Below are 17,549 nucleotides of genomic sequence, written 5' to 3'. Positions count from 1 at the left end.
ATGGTAAGATGTGCGTGGAGAGGATAAGAATCTTACCCTTTGAAATGGATTAAAATTTAACAAATAAAGAAACCTATGTCTTTGTGCTGACAAATTGTCTTCAGCTTCAAGTTTCACATCAAATAATTGTTTCTATTGAAACTATTCAAGAAGAGGCTAACATTGAGACTAACCTCAGTAGCACATGAAACAAACCCTAAACAACAACAGAAAGTTTTAATCCATTGTGGGAGAAGTTAAGAAAAGAAAAACATTCACTCTTTACTTCTTGCAGTCCAAGGATGTATTTGCACGTACAACAAAGAGCAAACTAAAGACCCACCTTTTGCTGATGGCGCACATAGTCATTGATTGCCAAACACAACAATATCTGGGTCTAAATTAGACATACTGCAAGAGAGCCGCCAATGTTGTCCTCTTGCCAACTACCTATGTGACATAATATGTTGCCAATGTAAGAGGGTTTGGGGCCAATAGCTCATGTGTAGCAACAAAGCCTTGCTATTGTGCAGTGCCCTCATCATAGCATGTAGTGGGTATGCTCCATTGATGGCCTTGATTCAAGAACTACTAATGCACTTCGGTATTGGTTATTTGGATCTTATCTACTTTCTAGCCCTAGAGTGGTTGGACTCGCCATTAATCTGCCATTTTCATGCGAATGGGGCTAGTTTGAATTCCCATGCCCCAGTTTGAATTCCCATGTGCCAAGATATGTGGCTTGCACTTCTGATATCACATTTGCTTCTGATCCTTTGTCGATGAGTCGCACATCATGGATTTCGTGATCCCTTATGATTTGTTTTCATCTTTCCTTCTTTTTGGTTTTGGCCATGGTCAAAGTGTTAGTTGTTTCTTACCCAGGCTATGTCTCTTTGTGGGGGACTCTTTGGTGGTTCTATTGTCTTTGCCGCTCTTGTTGGTATTGTTGCAATGTTGGTGCAGCATGGTTGAATGCAACTATGGAAATGCCTCTGTGATTGTGCATTCTATGTATGGTTGTAGTTGGATTGTCATATCAGTTGGTATCCATTACTGGAAAATGGCTGCTGGTAATTGGATTATGCATTGGTTGGATGTAGGCTATTGACTATGACATTGACTTGGCTTTTTGTGTCATTCGGCCACCTGATGCACCAATTGTGGAGACAATTTTCTATGGTGTGCATGCTTGTGGTGCATATTGCACATCATACTAACATACTGGGGCACAAAACATTTGGCGGCGAGAATGTCAATAGCACGTTCCTACCTGTGGCTACTTTGAGATCTTATTCTTGGTTGGTGGCATTCTGTGGCTACCAAAAGATAAATTGTTGGCATATTTTGCTTGTTGTAAATGGCTTTGATACTCTTGTAGCGGTAAGGAGGGTCCATAAAGTGTAGAAATGATAAGAAAAGTGTATGCATAGAAGTGATACAATGCGGGAAAATTTTATGCAAACAATGTAAACTCCGTCAATAAGTGAGAGCCAAACAATTATGTCTCTGTGCATGCTTGATCTATGGGTTTTGCACTCTGAGAGAGAGAGAGAGAGAGAGAGAGAGAGAGAGAGAGAGAGAGAGAGAGAGAGAGAGAGAGAGAGAGATGTGATTCTAGCAAAGTTACCCAAAACAAGAACGAGGGCCTCCAAAACGTTTCTGGAACGAGCTCCCCCCCCCCCCCCCCCCCCCCCCCCCCGGGAAAGCGTAAAGGGAACGGCGGTCGGAATGGTAAGCTTAAAATATGCTTAAATTAGGTTGGGTTTAACCTATATGTTAGTAGAGATCCGTACACACCCATTAGTCCAAGTAGAATCCTATTTAGGCATGCTTTGCAATGATTCTTTAGTCTTAAGGCTTACACACAATTGCGCACTACACACATCCTTTACAAAAGCATCTTGATTCTTCATAGAAAGAACATTAACTCAAACATGAATAGAGACCAGAATCCACACAAAAGCTTGGAGCAGAAAGATGAAAGATTATAAAGATGGCTTACAAGGCCACCCAAGGCACTACAAAAGGACATGTAGAGGCTAGAGTGCTAAATAACAACTATAAGAGTCACTGGGTGATATGTCAAGACTCAATCACTCATGTGGTAGTGCAATAAAAAAAAGGGGCAAAGCCGCCGGCCACAAAGGAAACAAATATCAAAACCAATGAGCAATGAGTCATAACTTATGCATGATGTTCACCTCTAGGTAGGGGCAGGAGAGCATCCCACCTCCCAATCTGTAGTGGTGTCCTTGATGTCATGAATATCATCTCAATCCTCCCGCATAGGCTCATCCTCATGCGTAGTCCTCCTGCCTCTCCAAGGACCTCTGCCTCCATCTCCCACTGTAGAAAAGAATCTGTCACTTTGGATGCTGACTTGCAAAGCATTCTTAAGTTTTCACTGACAAAAACAAGGTCATTTACTTTCTCCATTTCAAGTCCGTTTCTCTTTCTAGATGCAATGTGGCTATATACACTCCACAATTGCTCCAAGCAAAGGAGCTAACTGCTTGGCTAAGAATGTGGATGGAAAGTCGTTGAAGATTGGAACCATTTGAACCATTTTCTTGCCACAACAAGACGAAGGAAATTTGGTGCAATCAATTTGGGCATTGGCTGTCCCAAATGATCCTCGCATATCCCTATAAAATGCAAGACGATCCTTGATTTTTTGTTGCATGTCACGGTCAGGGTGAAGCTTCTTCAAAATGGTGTTCCAATGTGTGTTCACCTCCGAATCATGCTCCTGTCCTGCACCTTGGAACTCTGGGTCCAACACAAAAGATGCACCATGAAGAAGTGAACTATAGGCATTCCACCTGCTACTACAAAGGTCTTTGATTTCTTCGAGCCTATCTAGGTCCTTCTCAAGATCTTCAAGCGCCTCGACCATGCAATCCATTGCTTCATAGACCTTGCCAATGCAAAGCTGCATACCATCCATCACTCTAAGCAAGTGGATCACTGGTTTCACCATTTTGTCAATAGCCTTTAGAGACTCCCAGAACTCTGATCCCTGCAATTGTACTTGCATGAGAAGTCTCAGCAAACTCTGTACTGATGAAGAGCTACTGCACTGCACTTTGACACTCTACAAAGTGGCTTACCATAAGATAGTTGTAAGCAAAGCCGGTCTCATAATACTTTAGAAGCACTTTACCCCCCGATTGCTTCAAGAACTCGGCTCGAAGTATGTTGTGGTTGTTGATGACAGCAACCACCTTGGACGTGGATGCAATGAGAGGCTCTATCCAAGGTAGTTTGCCAAAATCCTTCAAGAGTTTCTTAAGGCAATGTGCCATGGAAAAGGACACCGTGATGCGAGGATAAGCACCTTACAAAATAGCTCTAACTGCCCTGTTTGATGCCTCCCCGTCGGTGACTAGATCTATCACAAGATCTGCCCTAATGGTCTCTATGGCAGAGGCCCCCTCTCTCGCAATGACATTTTCTCATTTTCCTATTTTTGTGGCATCATGGGAGTGGGCAAAATACATCTCCCCTTTGGAATAGGCAACAATGCCATGAATGGATCTCCTCCTAGCGTCGCTCCATCCATCCGTAATGAGGGTCATGCCATATTTTGTCGATTGCCTCTTCATGTTGAGGGTTTCCATCTCCACAACGGCCTTCTCTCTGTCAAGTAGAGCCTCGGAAGAGTGTGGCACATAGCGTGCCTGATACTCTCAAATCCTCGTGCACATGGTCTTGAAGTACTGCGACCTACAAATTTCACACGAGGTATTAGGATTTACTATTTAGATGAGAACGAGAATTGAGATGATTGATTGTAAGAAAATGTTTGTAAGTCTTACCGATCCTTTATGAAGGGGATGTGATCATGATAGAAAAAACGGGCAACACTTGCATCCACATCCTCCTTCCTTTTTGGATCCCAAGTAGTATGTAGGGTGTATTGGTGAGATTTGGCAGTGGAGACCGGAGTAGTATAGGAATTGAAAATGCCGATTGAAATGATGGCGTTGCTGTCTCCATCGTTGCCGCATTACTATCACTGCCAATCGATGAAGAAGGTGTAGAAGAGGGAAAAATAAAGTCGTTGGGGTTGATTGCGGGACGCTTATGCCTTGCCGCTTCTTTCTCTTCTTTGTTGGCTTTGATGGTGGCATCCTTGGCTTCAAATACCTTCAAAAATTGCTCGTTGACCTCCTTGCATAATGTTGCGTATTGTCCCTCTAGCTTAATCAAGTGAGCATGGACTTTGGATGTGTCTGATTGCCGTTCAAAGCCACATAGTTTGCACTTCCATGCGCGTGCACCATCGGACTTTTCCAAGACTCGGGAATGCACTTCGTCCCACCATGAAGCTTCATCCTTCTTCTTCTTCGCACCCAAGGGCACACGTTCACTTGATGCAGAAGCTTGGGCCATAAGTGATGAGAGAAGACGAGAGAGAGAGAGAGAGAGAGAGAGAGAGAGAGAGAGAGAGAGAGAGGAAGAGGTGGCCAAACTGTCAATGGAGCCTTGAGAAAAAGAGGGGAAGAGGGAGAGAAAGGGAGAAATGGAGCTTGAGCCTTGAGGCTTAAAGCCTTGAGGCCCAAGGTAGAGGGAGAGAGCCCTGATACTTGAGGGAAGAGGGAGAGATGGAGCTTCAAAGTTCAAGAGTTAGCCTTGAGGGAGAGATGGAGAGTGAGGGATGGAGCTTCAACTTTCAAGCTTGATCCTTGAGGCTTAAAGCCTAGAGGCCCAAGAGAGAAGAAAAGAGCTTGAGATTTGGAGGGATGACAATGAGGCTTGAGAGATGAGCTTAAGCCTTGAGGGAGGGGTGAGACTGAGCTTTGCTCATGAGGCTTTAAATAGGAGAGGCTAGAGCCTTCCCCCTCTCCCCAAACGTTCAAATTTCACAAGGCGCCCAAGGCCGAAACAGTGAGTTTTTTCAACAATCTGAAAACGATCGGTTTTTTTTAACGCATGTTTCAACCATCCCCGCCCGTTTCATACCCCGCTCTCTTTAAGGTCTCTTGGGATAGTTTCCTACGACGTTAAAACACTCTTCTTCTCTCTCTCTCTCTCTCTCTCTCTCTCTCTCTCTCTCTCTTCTTCTCTCTCTTCTTCTTGGGATAGTTTCCTACGACGTTAAAACTCTTCTTCTCTCTCTCTCTCTCCCTCTCTCTCTCTCTCTCTCTCTCTCTCTCTCTCTCTCTCTCTCTCTCTCCAACTATTTACAATATTGCGCTGACTACAGCTCGCTTTTCCAAATGTAGCTCACAACTTTTTTGTCATCTTTCACCATCTCTACATTTAATAATTATCTCCCTCCAATGAGGTGTTGCCAAGTGGCATAGGTCTCCTTGGAGGAGTCTCAAAACCCGTATCACACGCGCACGTGCGCGTACACACACTCTTTTTTTCCGTGAGTTGCAGGCGCGCACGAACGCTGCGCGCGCACACACACAGTGCACACACACACGTGCGCACATACCTACCCCTCTCAAACACACCTCACGGATAGGCAGCGGGTCCGAGCTGAAAGGTGGGAGGAAGGAGGGAGGGAGGGAGGGAGGGTAGGGAAGCAAGATAGCGCGGGATAGAACAGCGAGGGCCGTAGGCAAGAGCCACCGGCTGTAAGCGGGAATGGTAACGGAGAGCCACCGGCAGGGATAGGGTAGGAGCTGTCCATCTGCATGGCAAGGTTCTTGCCTGGGCCTTGGATTCTCTACTCCCCAATGTCTCTGAGGTGAGGTCCCCTCCGTCATCCCCATTTTCTGCTATTATTTGTGTCTGCATTTTGCTAAGCTTCGTTCCTTGTACCTTCACGAAAGCACAAGATTTGCTTCTTGTCCAGAATGTCATCACTTGGAACATGTTGATTGCAAGATGGCTATGGCAAGGAAGTTTTCGGTCTCTATCCACACACAATCACCCATGCTTGGACCTTGAAGGCTTGTGGCCTTACACAAGATGCTGGCATGGGTGAGAGATTCCTAGTCAGGGGGCTCTTGGAGAAAGATGCCTTGTTTGGTTGTGCTTATGTCTAACGTGGATGTGACAAGGATGCTCAAGGCTATTTTAACAACATGCAAAGTTAGGGTTTCTTGCTAGACAAAGGTAGAAGTGTTATGCCCAGCAAGGGAGGCCAACTCCCAACTACAATCACTCCTCTTAGTGTGAACAATGCATATAGTCGATCGGGCCTGCTAGATGAGGGTCAAAGACTTTCTTATAGTATAAGTAAAAAATATTTCAGCATGTGACTATTTTCATGGTTGGTCTTGTATGGTTAGCATGATATTGTTAGTCAAGGACTCCATGAGAAAAGATGTTATGTTAGCCATGTTTTGATTGATATACGTACTTTGAAAGAGAAATCTTTTGGAATGCATTGTCACACGGATATATTAATGGGAGGAGGTTGGAAAGCATGTCATCAAGCTCAATGAGAAAGGTCCAACTTACAACATTGCATTGGTTCACAACAATTACAACAATCAACGATCGAGCGGCAAAATAAAAAGGTATGTGGAAGTCTTTCAATTCTTCACTCAATATGAACAATGCAATGAAACGAACACACTAAAATTTGTAAGATGTTGTTGCAATGGCAAGTTCCCTTGTATTACAAAATTTGGGGAGGATTGTGCAAACTTCCTCGTGCAAGAAAACTTGCAAAAAAGTGCTTCAAAAAGCCTCTAGTTGGAAAACGCCTTTCTCAAAAATCTTTACACTCTAATACTATTATTTTGTATCCGTTGGAAAATCTAGGGTGACCTACTACAAGTTTCTAAGATTTTCTATTCTTTTTTTAGTAGGACAGCATACTTCTCACTCTAAAACCAATCAAGTTACCTCTAGATTTGAATTTCGAAGGCTTACATTGCCTAAAAGCGCTTCAAAAAGCCACATAAGCTACATAACTCAGCTTGGTATACCCTTGGCGGTTGGGCTTTGGGCAATGAGAGATGGTAGAGATGGGGTGCTCGACGAGAGAGAGAGAGAGAGAGAGAGAAACATATGGAGAGCAGGACAAAAAATTTAAAAAAAAAATAAAAAATATATATATATATATATATAGAGAGAGAGAGAGAGAGCTAGTTGGATGTTGAACTACGCTAAGCCTGGCTACCAACTCCTTTATCACTTGCCTCCTATGCCTGTTGAAGCTTGCTACTTGTCGAGTGCCTGTATAGAACGACAACATATCAAAAAATTAAATTCACGACATGCCCCTCCTCCCCTGTCTCCCTGCAAGGGATTTTTTTTAGTCCTCTCAGATGCAATAGGTTGTTGTTGGTGGCCTTGGGTCCGCCCCTCCTCCCCTCACACACACAGATTTCTCCCCTTCTTTCCTCTTTCCCTATAGAGAGAATTTCTTTGCTGGTGACGCACCCAACACAAGAAGTTTTGGACAAATTCTCACAATAATTCCCACATTGTGACTTACCTCAACATCATGAGCTTCTGTGAGGGAGGCACCGCATACCTAGCTAGGTACGATTAGGGGCAGGGGACCGCCGGCCCGGTGGAGGGGCCGGTGGTCCCCTGCCCCCAATCGTACCTAGTTAGGTATGCGGTGCCTCTCGAGCACAAGCTCATGATGTTTTTCATTGTATGAATAACACTTGAAAAGACTCCATTTTCCTACATGAGAAAATTTCTAAATCTTCTTGTGCAAGGCATGATCCTTGCCTGAGCTCAAACAACACACACACACACACACACACACACACACACACACACACACACAGAGGCACATTCTAGCATCCCCTTAAAAAGCTTGCAGGAAAGAGAAGGAGAAGGAGAAGGAGAAGGAAGGAGGTAGGGAGGGACAGACATGGTGCAATTATGCTCATGCATGCAGACGGCTTGTTGAAAATAGGCATAATCAAAATCAACCTGTGCCATCTTGATAATGATTTCAGGCGAGAGTGACGGGCTATCAGAAGCCACTCTTCCAATTTTATAAGACAAATATAAGGCTCATGGACAAAAAAACATGTTGAATCAAGGATCTCACAAGGTTCTAATCAAAAGAGCATTTCAAAATCGTTTGTTTCACTAAAATAAAGCTTTATTTTATTCCCAAACAAATGATTAGGTCTTTCCAATCTCAAAAAAATAAAAAGTCTTTCAAAACATTTTAAGTGTGTAAGTGAGGTGAATTTAAGAAATGAAAAGACAAGTCGAGATGGAAAGTCAAAAGAACTTTTGTGTCCATATAAAGAAGTGTTCTACTTCAAATTGTATATTTGTGTTTCTCTTCTCTTTTATTTTTTCTTTAGCATTTTTTTAAAAAAAAGTGTCCTCTCTCTCTCTCTCTCTCTCTCTCTCTCTCTCGCGCAAAGTTGTATTCATCTTTCTCACGTCTAAGTGATACTGTTGCAAATCTATGTGCTTTGTCGTTGCCCATTGCGTGCTATAGACTAGCGCATCATTTTTGCCGTTATTGAGGGAATTTTTGAATTGGGAATATCTTTTAATTTTTTTGAAGCCATTAAGAATACATTTTAATTTACTATTAGACTGTAAACAAGTGACAAAATCACGAACCTTGCGTAGTAAATGAGTTGGGTATTTGGGTATGTACTTTAAATCAATCTCTCTCTCTCTCTCTCTCTCTCTCTCTCTCTCTCTCTCTCTCTCTCTCTGGGGCCGCCATATGTATATACATGAATACATCTGTATACACATCATGTATCCACATATTGAAACGGATGCAAATCAATATAGCAAAGTTCAATAGAGGCAAGTCCTACCAATTGCATTGATAAGATCCTTCTATGTTGGTCGGCAAGGGATGGTTAGGTGACAGTCGGTGACACAGAGGATGGTGTTTTCATGATGATGCATGGCTTGCCAGGATAGCCTGTCAATGCTCTGTTCGAGACTTGATGGATCTGACTCTGGTTGGGCTTTGTCGTGTTGCGGGTGGAACCTTGGTCCTACCCTGGTGGTCAGGCTCTCTATCCATGTGCGGTATGTTTCTTCTTCTTCGGCTTTATGCTTTCTGTCTTGCCGATTGTGTTGGGCATGCTTGGCTTGGTGTGAGAGGGTCGAGGATGGTGGCACCCAATGGGGTTGGCTTGAACTGTTAATCCGTGTGTAATGGGTTTATCCGGTTTTCCTGTAAAAATTTGGCCTTTGACTAGTTGTTAAGCTGTTGTTTTTTGTAATGGGTTTCTCCAACTTCCTTATAAAGAGCCCGACTATGGATGGACTGATGATGGGTGTGTGGTCTTTTGGATGCCATGGCCTGTTGTGTAATTTTTTTGTGGTTGATATAAGCTACACTCACAAATTGTGAGTACTAAAACAAAAGGAGAAGATAAATTTGCACCCAAAATTTAATAGAAGAAGTCAAATTTTAGGCTTAAAGGCGTTGCTTATATGGAAGATTGGATTATATAAAGGACGACTCATGAGCCATAATAAATTTCCTTCCTCCTTTCATTCGAAAGATTGATAAGGCTAGAGCTTAGTGTGGCCTTAAGGAGTAATATTGTAGCCCAATAAGCAATAAATGAGGATTACAATGAGAGAGAGAGAGAGAGAGAGAGAGTGTATTATCGTCCTCGAAGGTCAAATATGATGGAAAGTGTGTAAGTCTAAGTCATGGCTAAAAATGTGAGGGCAACAAGTTTGGATGTAACCAAAAGCTGAGCACTCTATTAGTGTGTGGTATTGAGGCTCTTGAACTTGCACTGATGAGCATAATGTGCACAATCGATTTGACTCTTCTCCATTACCACAACGCTCTGTCTGGCATCGAAGAGAGAGAGAGAGAGAGAGAGAGAGAGATTGATTTTATTATTATTGGTGCATGTCAAATATGACCTATGGGACCAAAGATACATGCAATGTGCTATGTATGGGGTTGACAAGTGATTCTCGATGCTCCAAGATTATGGTGATGATAGTTGCAATGGAGAGTCTACATTGTGGCTGGGAGAGGAAAGTGTGTTGATCTTAGAGCCCTCCCCCATGGACCCTTGAAAGGGGCTTTCCATTCAAGGTCCCAATTTCCATTGGGAGGCCTTCTAAATCCTAGGGGATTCACTCTTTATAGAAAAGGACACGCCACCTTTGAGTGGAAAGTCTAAGAAAACCCCTTATTTACAACTAGTATGTTATAATTATGACCCCTCTTCTTAAGTATATAAGAGGTATAGTAGAAAGAAGTATTATAGATTTACCTTGCCTATAAGGTTTGGTAAACAATTCTTTGAAAACACTTTTTAGTAAAATACACTTTTGTGTAAGCTCCTTGGTGGGAAAGGAGAGGATTTGACAAACTTTGTTGCCCTTGACCGCAAAGGAAACAAAGATTATAGAGCATGACTGTAATGACAGATTAAATAGGGGATATTGGCTTGAGTAGGCTAATAATAATGTAATTAAGAATTAGGGATGAGAAGTGTTTCAGTAATGGTAACCCAGCTAAATGAAATTTTTGAGCCCTACCTTTTTGTATCCATAATGGTATCTTAGGCACGGATTGTCTTAAGATTAATAAAGCCATCATCCAATGAACACTTTCTCCCCTAGGCCGAAATAGACAATCACAGTAATAAGTATCACAAGGAAATCCAAGGTACAGCTTCTTAAATAAAGCTAACAAGCTTCTTAATGGTCCTAAAAACAAAAAAAGAAATATGTGTAGCAAAGCTTAACGAGCTAGAAGAGTAACCCAAGGACCATGACACAACTTGGTTATTACAAGAATACCAAGATCTATTTTAGAAGGAATTGACCCAAATGCCCGAAAGGGTCAAGCTACCTCGTAAGTTACAATCACTATACATCCCACAAATGGAATGTAAATGTGTTAGCATAGATTTTGTAACAAGTCTACCTACTATTCAAGGTGGTTATGATTCCATCATGGTGGTGGATTGACTAACCAAAGTGGCACATTTGATCCCTGTCAAGAAGACCTTTTTCTCGTAGCCGATATTGCTAGGATCTTCATCAAAGATTTTTTTTGAGTTCACGGACTTCCTAAGAGGATTGTAAAGTGATAAAGACACTAAATTCACTTCCAACTCTTGGACAAGTCTCTTTGAAGGCATCAGGACAGTTGAATTTCAATACTATTTACCATCTAGAGACAAACGATCAAACCAAGGGAGTAATATAAGGTCATAAAAGACATCCTCAGAGCTTACTATAGCAGAGAGCCAAAGCGATGCAAGAGCTGCTTGCCCTTAGTTGAGTTTGCTTATAATTCATCCTTATAGAGAAGTGTTGGCATGTCCCCATTCAAGGCTTTATATGGCCAAGATGGAATTACTATGTTGACATGGTCTAATCCCATGCAGAGGGTAGAATTATCTAAACAAACGCTAGAGGAGATAAAGTAAGAGATGAAAGCAACTCAGAAGGAGATCAAGGTTGCCCAAGATTGGCAAACACTATATGTAGACATGTGATGCTCAAAGCAAAACTTCAAGCAAAGAGACCTTGTTTTCCTTCGAGTTCGGCCAAAGAGGAGTTTTCTATCCCTAGGGAAGTGCTTATTCCAAGATAATGTGGGCCATACCCTATCATTAAGAACATCAATGATCAATCATAGAAGCTTAACCTTCACCCTCATCTCAAAATCCACGATGTATTTCATCTAAGCTTGCTAAAGGCCTATGTGCCTAACCCTGACCATGTACTTAGTAGTGTTGTACCTTTCACCTCATAGCATAGCTTGTTCTTGAGGCTTTGTAGCATCTCTCCTCAAAGCTTTTTTTTGAAAGCTCTCCTACCTTGCCACATAGTTAGAATTTGAAGTTAGATGATGTGTTGAGGAGGAGAAGTTGCACATGATGAGATGCAAAGAGGAGCATTTTGTGCACTGGGATGCTTGTGCTCATTTGAAAAAAAGAAGGAAAAACCATACATTGTTGGTGTGGAGTTGACACCGTCCTCCACCTTGTTAAGGGAATGTGCCCTTCGACCCCCATTTTATCCCTGACAATGTTGGAGGGGTCCGGACTTATGCTTTGCCTCTAGTGTTAGAGGGACTTTTTTTCTTTTAAAACATTATAGATACATGTAGAGTAAGTCATTACCTTTGAGGTTATGTTATTTAATGAGCTTCTTGTTGTTTTGGATGCCATATTGTAGATGCTTCCATTTCCTTCATCGTACGCACCATTTTTCATTTTGGACAACCACATGTTCATTTGATATATGATGCCACCATACCAAGTTTTCTTAGTAGCAAACAAAATGTTTCAACTCTTTGCATACAACATGCTTCCGACCCGCACTCCTATCATTATATTACATATATACTTGTTTAAGTCTTGATGCATTTTGCAACCAACATACACATGGTGATAAAATTCACAAGAAGAGAACACTGGATCTTCTTCACCTTTGCTTTGTCGTAAGTGGGAATAGCCATATTGACATCCTTGGCCTTCAACATGACATTTAAATAGGTTGTTGTAAATAGGATGCTTTCCCTCTCCTTCATCTGAGCTAATATTGTAAAACCCTTGAGTATACTTCCTTGGCTTTTAATAGGCTTTCTATTAAGCTTTGTAGATAATAGTATTTGAGATGCATTCGGCAAGAGCCTTGTGCGCTTTCTTCGCCTTCAACAGGCCGTCTATCAGGATGATGTAGTTGACCTTGTTTGGGGTGCTTCTACTCTTCTCCGTTTGAGTTGGCATGACAAAAGGCATATTGACAACCAACATTTTTTGAGTGATTTGCAATTGATTTATGGAATGAAACCAGTGGCACTTGTAGGATATTCTTCCTTGCCTTCTATTGTTCTTTTGATTCACGTTGTTGTATGCATGTTGTAATTTTGCTACAATTGGCCTAGCCTGGAATGTGACCTTGATGTATTGATGTATTCAATTTGTTGTTTCCCCAAACAAGGTTAATACATTGGTGATGTAGTCAAGCTGCTATATGTCACCACGTTTAAAATGCATCCCCATTCTCCATGTGAGAGTATATCTCAACAGCATTACTGACCTCATTTAGCTTCAACAGGACATGCATCAAGCACTTTATGCGACCACATTTGAGACTAATCCCCTCTTTCTCATTTGGGAGTATATCTTAAGAGCCTTTCTCACTTCATTGTTCTTTGAGAAGCCGTCTATCAGGCTACAAGAAAGTTCTTTGCCGCTTGGTTCACTTGCACGTGCATATAATAATTAAAAGCTTAACGCATGTAAGAGTGGCATCAAGCAACTATGGTGCTTCAACAGCAATGAGAGCAGGAGCTTGTGTAAAGTCAGATGAGGCCAAAGATAAATTGGAGCTACTGAAGATGAATCAGAGCTACTCACTTGCATGCTTATTACAACACTCTTCTCACACATACCAAATTAGCTAATTATGAGCTTATTCTAGAACTTATCTACCATAAGTTTCTACAATTGTCTTTGCAAGGTTAGGCATACAAAAAGTGAGATCAAGTGCGATAATGATGACATAAAAAACACCTTATGACTATTTAAAGCTAAGGACCAGCTTTGCATTACTAGCTTATAAGCAAGACATGCACAAAGTAGGAGGTCCCACACATCTTATAGTTCTTCAATTTGTCTTTAAAACCCAAGGCACTAGCAAAAGGGGCCATCTTCCCAAGAATCTCACTGGTTGGATGCTTTGATGTAAATCTTGTTTCACTTTTCATTGATGACTAAAGACTATGTGGATGTTAGCCAAGTCTTTGTATTATTGAATACCTACAACTTCGACTACAATCCAAGCGCCTACACAAGAAACTCCAAATTTGATAGTAAACACATCCCATTTCATGAACTAGTATGCAAGCCACACCACTCTTACATGAAGGTTTCACAAAGTGCACACAAACATACCTCTCCACAGCTAGAAACCCCATAAATGCCATCAACCTCAACATCATCATAGCCACACTTTCTAGCAATGTCATGAACTTTGAACCACACATCCTTGAGCACTTTAGACACTGTCATGTAGTGGAAGACACCAAAAGAAGAGAGAGATGCTAAAATACAATTGAGGTTCTCAACACCAAAATACACACTATTTCCAAATTCGATACCAAATCCCCCACTCACTGTTTTTGGGTTGGCATCAAGAATTCTGGTCACATGGTTCTAGGCCCCTTCTAAAAACCAAGATGGGAAAGATCTGTAAATTCAAGAAACCACTAGAATGAGAGATTGTCAAGGTATCTAAAATAGTGTAAAGCAATTTAGTTGACAACAACTTCTTGTAAAACTCAATGGTGTTGAACTAATCGAAGGGGAGAAACCCACTCAAAAGAACATAAAGTATAACCCCACAAGACCAGTTATCTATCGCAACACCATCATAGCCCTTTTCATTGATTATTTGTCCATAAAATACCCATCAAACCTGACACACCAATGGATCTGGCAGTGTTCTAATTAAATGAGAGAAAGTTAGTGAATGCCAAGCAAAGAGGGCTGACCTTTAATTTGGTGCAACATAATTAGGAGTTTCACAAGTTTTATGGAGTAAGCTATCCTCCTATACATGCAATGCAATCCAGTAGTTTAAAATTTGACGTGACACAAATCTCTTACTCGTTGTAATCATGAAACATACCCAGCATTGCTATGCAAAAGCACTAAGACTGAAGTCAAAAATTTTAAGTTCACCTTTTGAGTCAAGTAGGAGATTATTTGGCTGGCAGTAGAGGAACAAATGTGAATAATATTTTGTAAACAAATAATAACATAATTCATGCTGTAGTTGAGGTCATTGAGCTGACCTTCAAATCTTGATGACATACACCACGACTGTGATAGTGATCAACAACATGTATAAGTTTCTAGAAGTACTTTCTAGCTTCATGCTCAACCATTCTACCAATCTCAATATGCACGTATACTAGAAGCTTCTAAAAGAGAATCCCTTACTTAATGCAAACTGAAATATGAAACATGAATAATGCCTATAATCTTGTCAAAGCTGCCTGCCTCAACCTCACTAAAGTTACGTTTTAGGGATTGATTAGTCGAAGCACAACTTTGCTGAAATCCTGGCGCATAGAGTGCAGTTAGGTCACCATGTCTATTGTCACACTATTCCCAAACATTGTGTAGTAAACACCGATGGGAAGATCATTCAATTCATGGTATCTTTAACAATTTGTTACTGCCGGCCTTCAATCGCTGCCAAGTATACATGGGGTCTCTTGGAAGCTTGAGTGTATGCGTGTATATTGGGAGGGGGAGAGAGAGAGAGAGAGAGAGAGAGAGAGAGAGAGAGAGAGAGAGAGAGAGAGAGAGAGAGAGAGAGAGAGAGAGAGAGAGAGAGAGAGAGAGAGAGAGAGAGAGATGTGCACATCTATTGAAAATGGCCGAGAGCTTCCTGGCCTTGCCTCTCTTGGGCAAATCCTGTGATTCAAGAGACAAAATTCCAGACAAAAATCTCCTCAAGCACTTTTTGTGCTTTATGAAGTACACCACATTTGGCATACATGTTGACCAAGGTAGTGCCAAACATGACGTTTTTTGTCAATAGTTCATGGCTAACAATATCATCGAGAACTCTTTTTCCCTCTTGCATGATTCCAGATGCCTCCAGATGCACGTGTAGGTGATTGCATGCCCCTACTGGGCATATCCCAAAATCAATGCACTCCAAGAAACAACACTTCGGACACAAGGCTCGTCAAAGACTTGTTGCGCTTGGACAAGTACACCACACTTGACATACATACTGATATTTTCAATTAATCAACTATCGCGAATATAAGCATGTATCCTACTGCTTTGGTACAAATCTCTCTCTCAAACAGCCCAGAGCTTCTTGGCCCTGCCTCTGTTGGGCATATCCTACAATCACTGCATTCCAAGAGATGACATTCCACAGGAATCTCCTCGAGCGCTTTTTGTGCTTTATAAAACCACATTTGTCATACATGTCGACCAAGGTAGTGCCAAGCACGAGGTTTTCTGTAAACAACCCTTGACTAACAATATCATCATCAGTTCTTTTTCCCATATCAACATGCCACATGCCTTCAAGATGCACATGTAGGTGAATATATTTGGAGAGATGACCTCTCTTTGCATCTACTGAAAAAAACCCAGACCTTCTTGGCCCTGCCTCTACTGGGCATATCCCGTGATCAATACATTTTAAGAGATGGCATTTGTGACAGGAAGCTCCTCAAGCACATTTTATGCTTAATGAAGTACACCACAATTGGGATACCTGTGACCAAGGTAGTCCCAAGCACGCTTTCTATCAATAGTCCATGGCTAACAATATCATCATGAACTCTTTTTCCCATAACAACATCTTGCATGATCCAGATGCCTTCAAGATGCACGTGTAGGTGATTATGATGCCCTCTCTTTGCTGAAGGAGTACAAGCAGAAGTGCGACGTGAGAGAGAGTGCGAGAAGAAGAGCACGACGATATGGTGAACTCGCTCTACTGTAATGTGTAGAGCATAGTGAGTTCTTATTAGGTTTTTACAAAAGAATATGTGTACATACCTGGCGGCCCGCCCACTTACCTGGGCAACCACATTGGGCTTTATACCCCAACAACCTCCCACTTAAAGTCCAATGTGGTACTTTAAATGTGAGATAAGCTACTATACAAGCTAATATACAAGAGATGTAGAGAAGTGATGTACTACCCTACACCTAACTGCTTGCAAAAATGCGCAAAGCTCTCTCAGGGAAGTCCTTTTGTAAGTAGATCAGCAGGATTTTCTGTGGTGTGAACTTTGACAAGCTGAAGTTGCTTATCCTCGAGCATTTCCCTGATGAAATGATACTTCACATCCACATGCTTTGTCTTTGAGTGATAAACTGGATTGCGAGCCAATTGTGTAGCACTTTGACTATCACAATATAACACAGGCATCTCTTCTTTGATTCCCAAATCTGTTACTAGTCGATTAAGCCAAATTGATTCTTTGCATGCCTCTAATGCTGCAACATATTCAGCCTCTGTAGTAGACTGAGTAACACAATCTTGTAATCTAGAACGCCATGATACTGCTCCACCAGCCAATGTAAAGACATACCTTGACGTAGACCTTCGGTTGTCTAAGTCGCCTGCATAATCTGAGTCTGTAAAACCCTTTACACTTAGCTCCTGACTCCCATAGCATATACGCATACTCTTTGTAGCTTTCAGGTATCTCAATATTCCTTTCACTGCCTCCCAATGTTTCTTGCGTGGGTTTGACATGTATCAACTTACTACTCCCACTGCAAATGCAATGTCTGGGCGAGTAGCAATCATTGCATACATCAAACTACCCACTGCAGACGCATATGGAATCTTATCCATTTCAGCCTGTTCTTCCTCAGACACAGGACAATCTTGTTTGCTAAGTTTCACATATGGTGGCAGTGGAACACTCAGTGCCTTTCCCTTCTCCATATTGAAACGTTGCAAAACCTTGTCAATATACTCTGTTTGAGATAACCAAATCAACTTCTTTGATCTGTCTCTCTCAATGCGCATACCAAGTATATGACTTGCCTCACCCATGTCTTTCATGTCAAACGATTTTTCCATCTTTGACTTCAAAGCTGAAATTTCTTCCAAGTGCTTGCCAGCAATCAACATGTCATCCACATACAAAATAAGGATCAGCCAACTGCCAT

At 41.7% G+C, this 17,549-nt stretch overlaps 1 pseudogene; it reads right to left on the bottom strand.

The window, feature by feature from the left end:
• Positions 1 to 14,181: 14,181 nt before the first annotated feature.
• Positions 14,182 to 17,549, bottom strand: part of LOC147435420 (CBL-interacting serine/threonine-protein kinase 3-like) — an 80,212-nt pseudogene continuing 76,844 nt past the window's right edge.

The sequence above is a fragment of the Adiantum capillus-veneris genome, chromosome 18 (assembly GCF_014529385.1).
Source record: "Adiantum capillus-veneris isolate H3 chromosome 18, ASM1452938v2, whole genome shotgun sequence".
NCBI classification, from domain to species: Eukaryota; Viridiplantae; Streptophyta; class Polypodiopsida; order Polypodiales; family Pteridaceae; genus Adiantum; species Adiantum capillus-veneris.
This window is presented reverse-complemented; position numbering and strand designations above follow the sequence as displayed.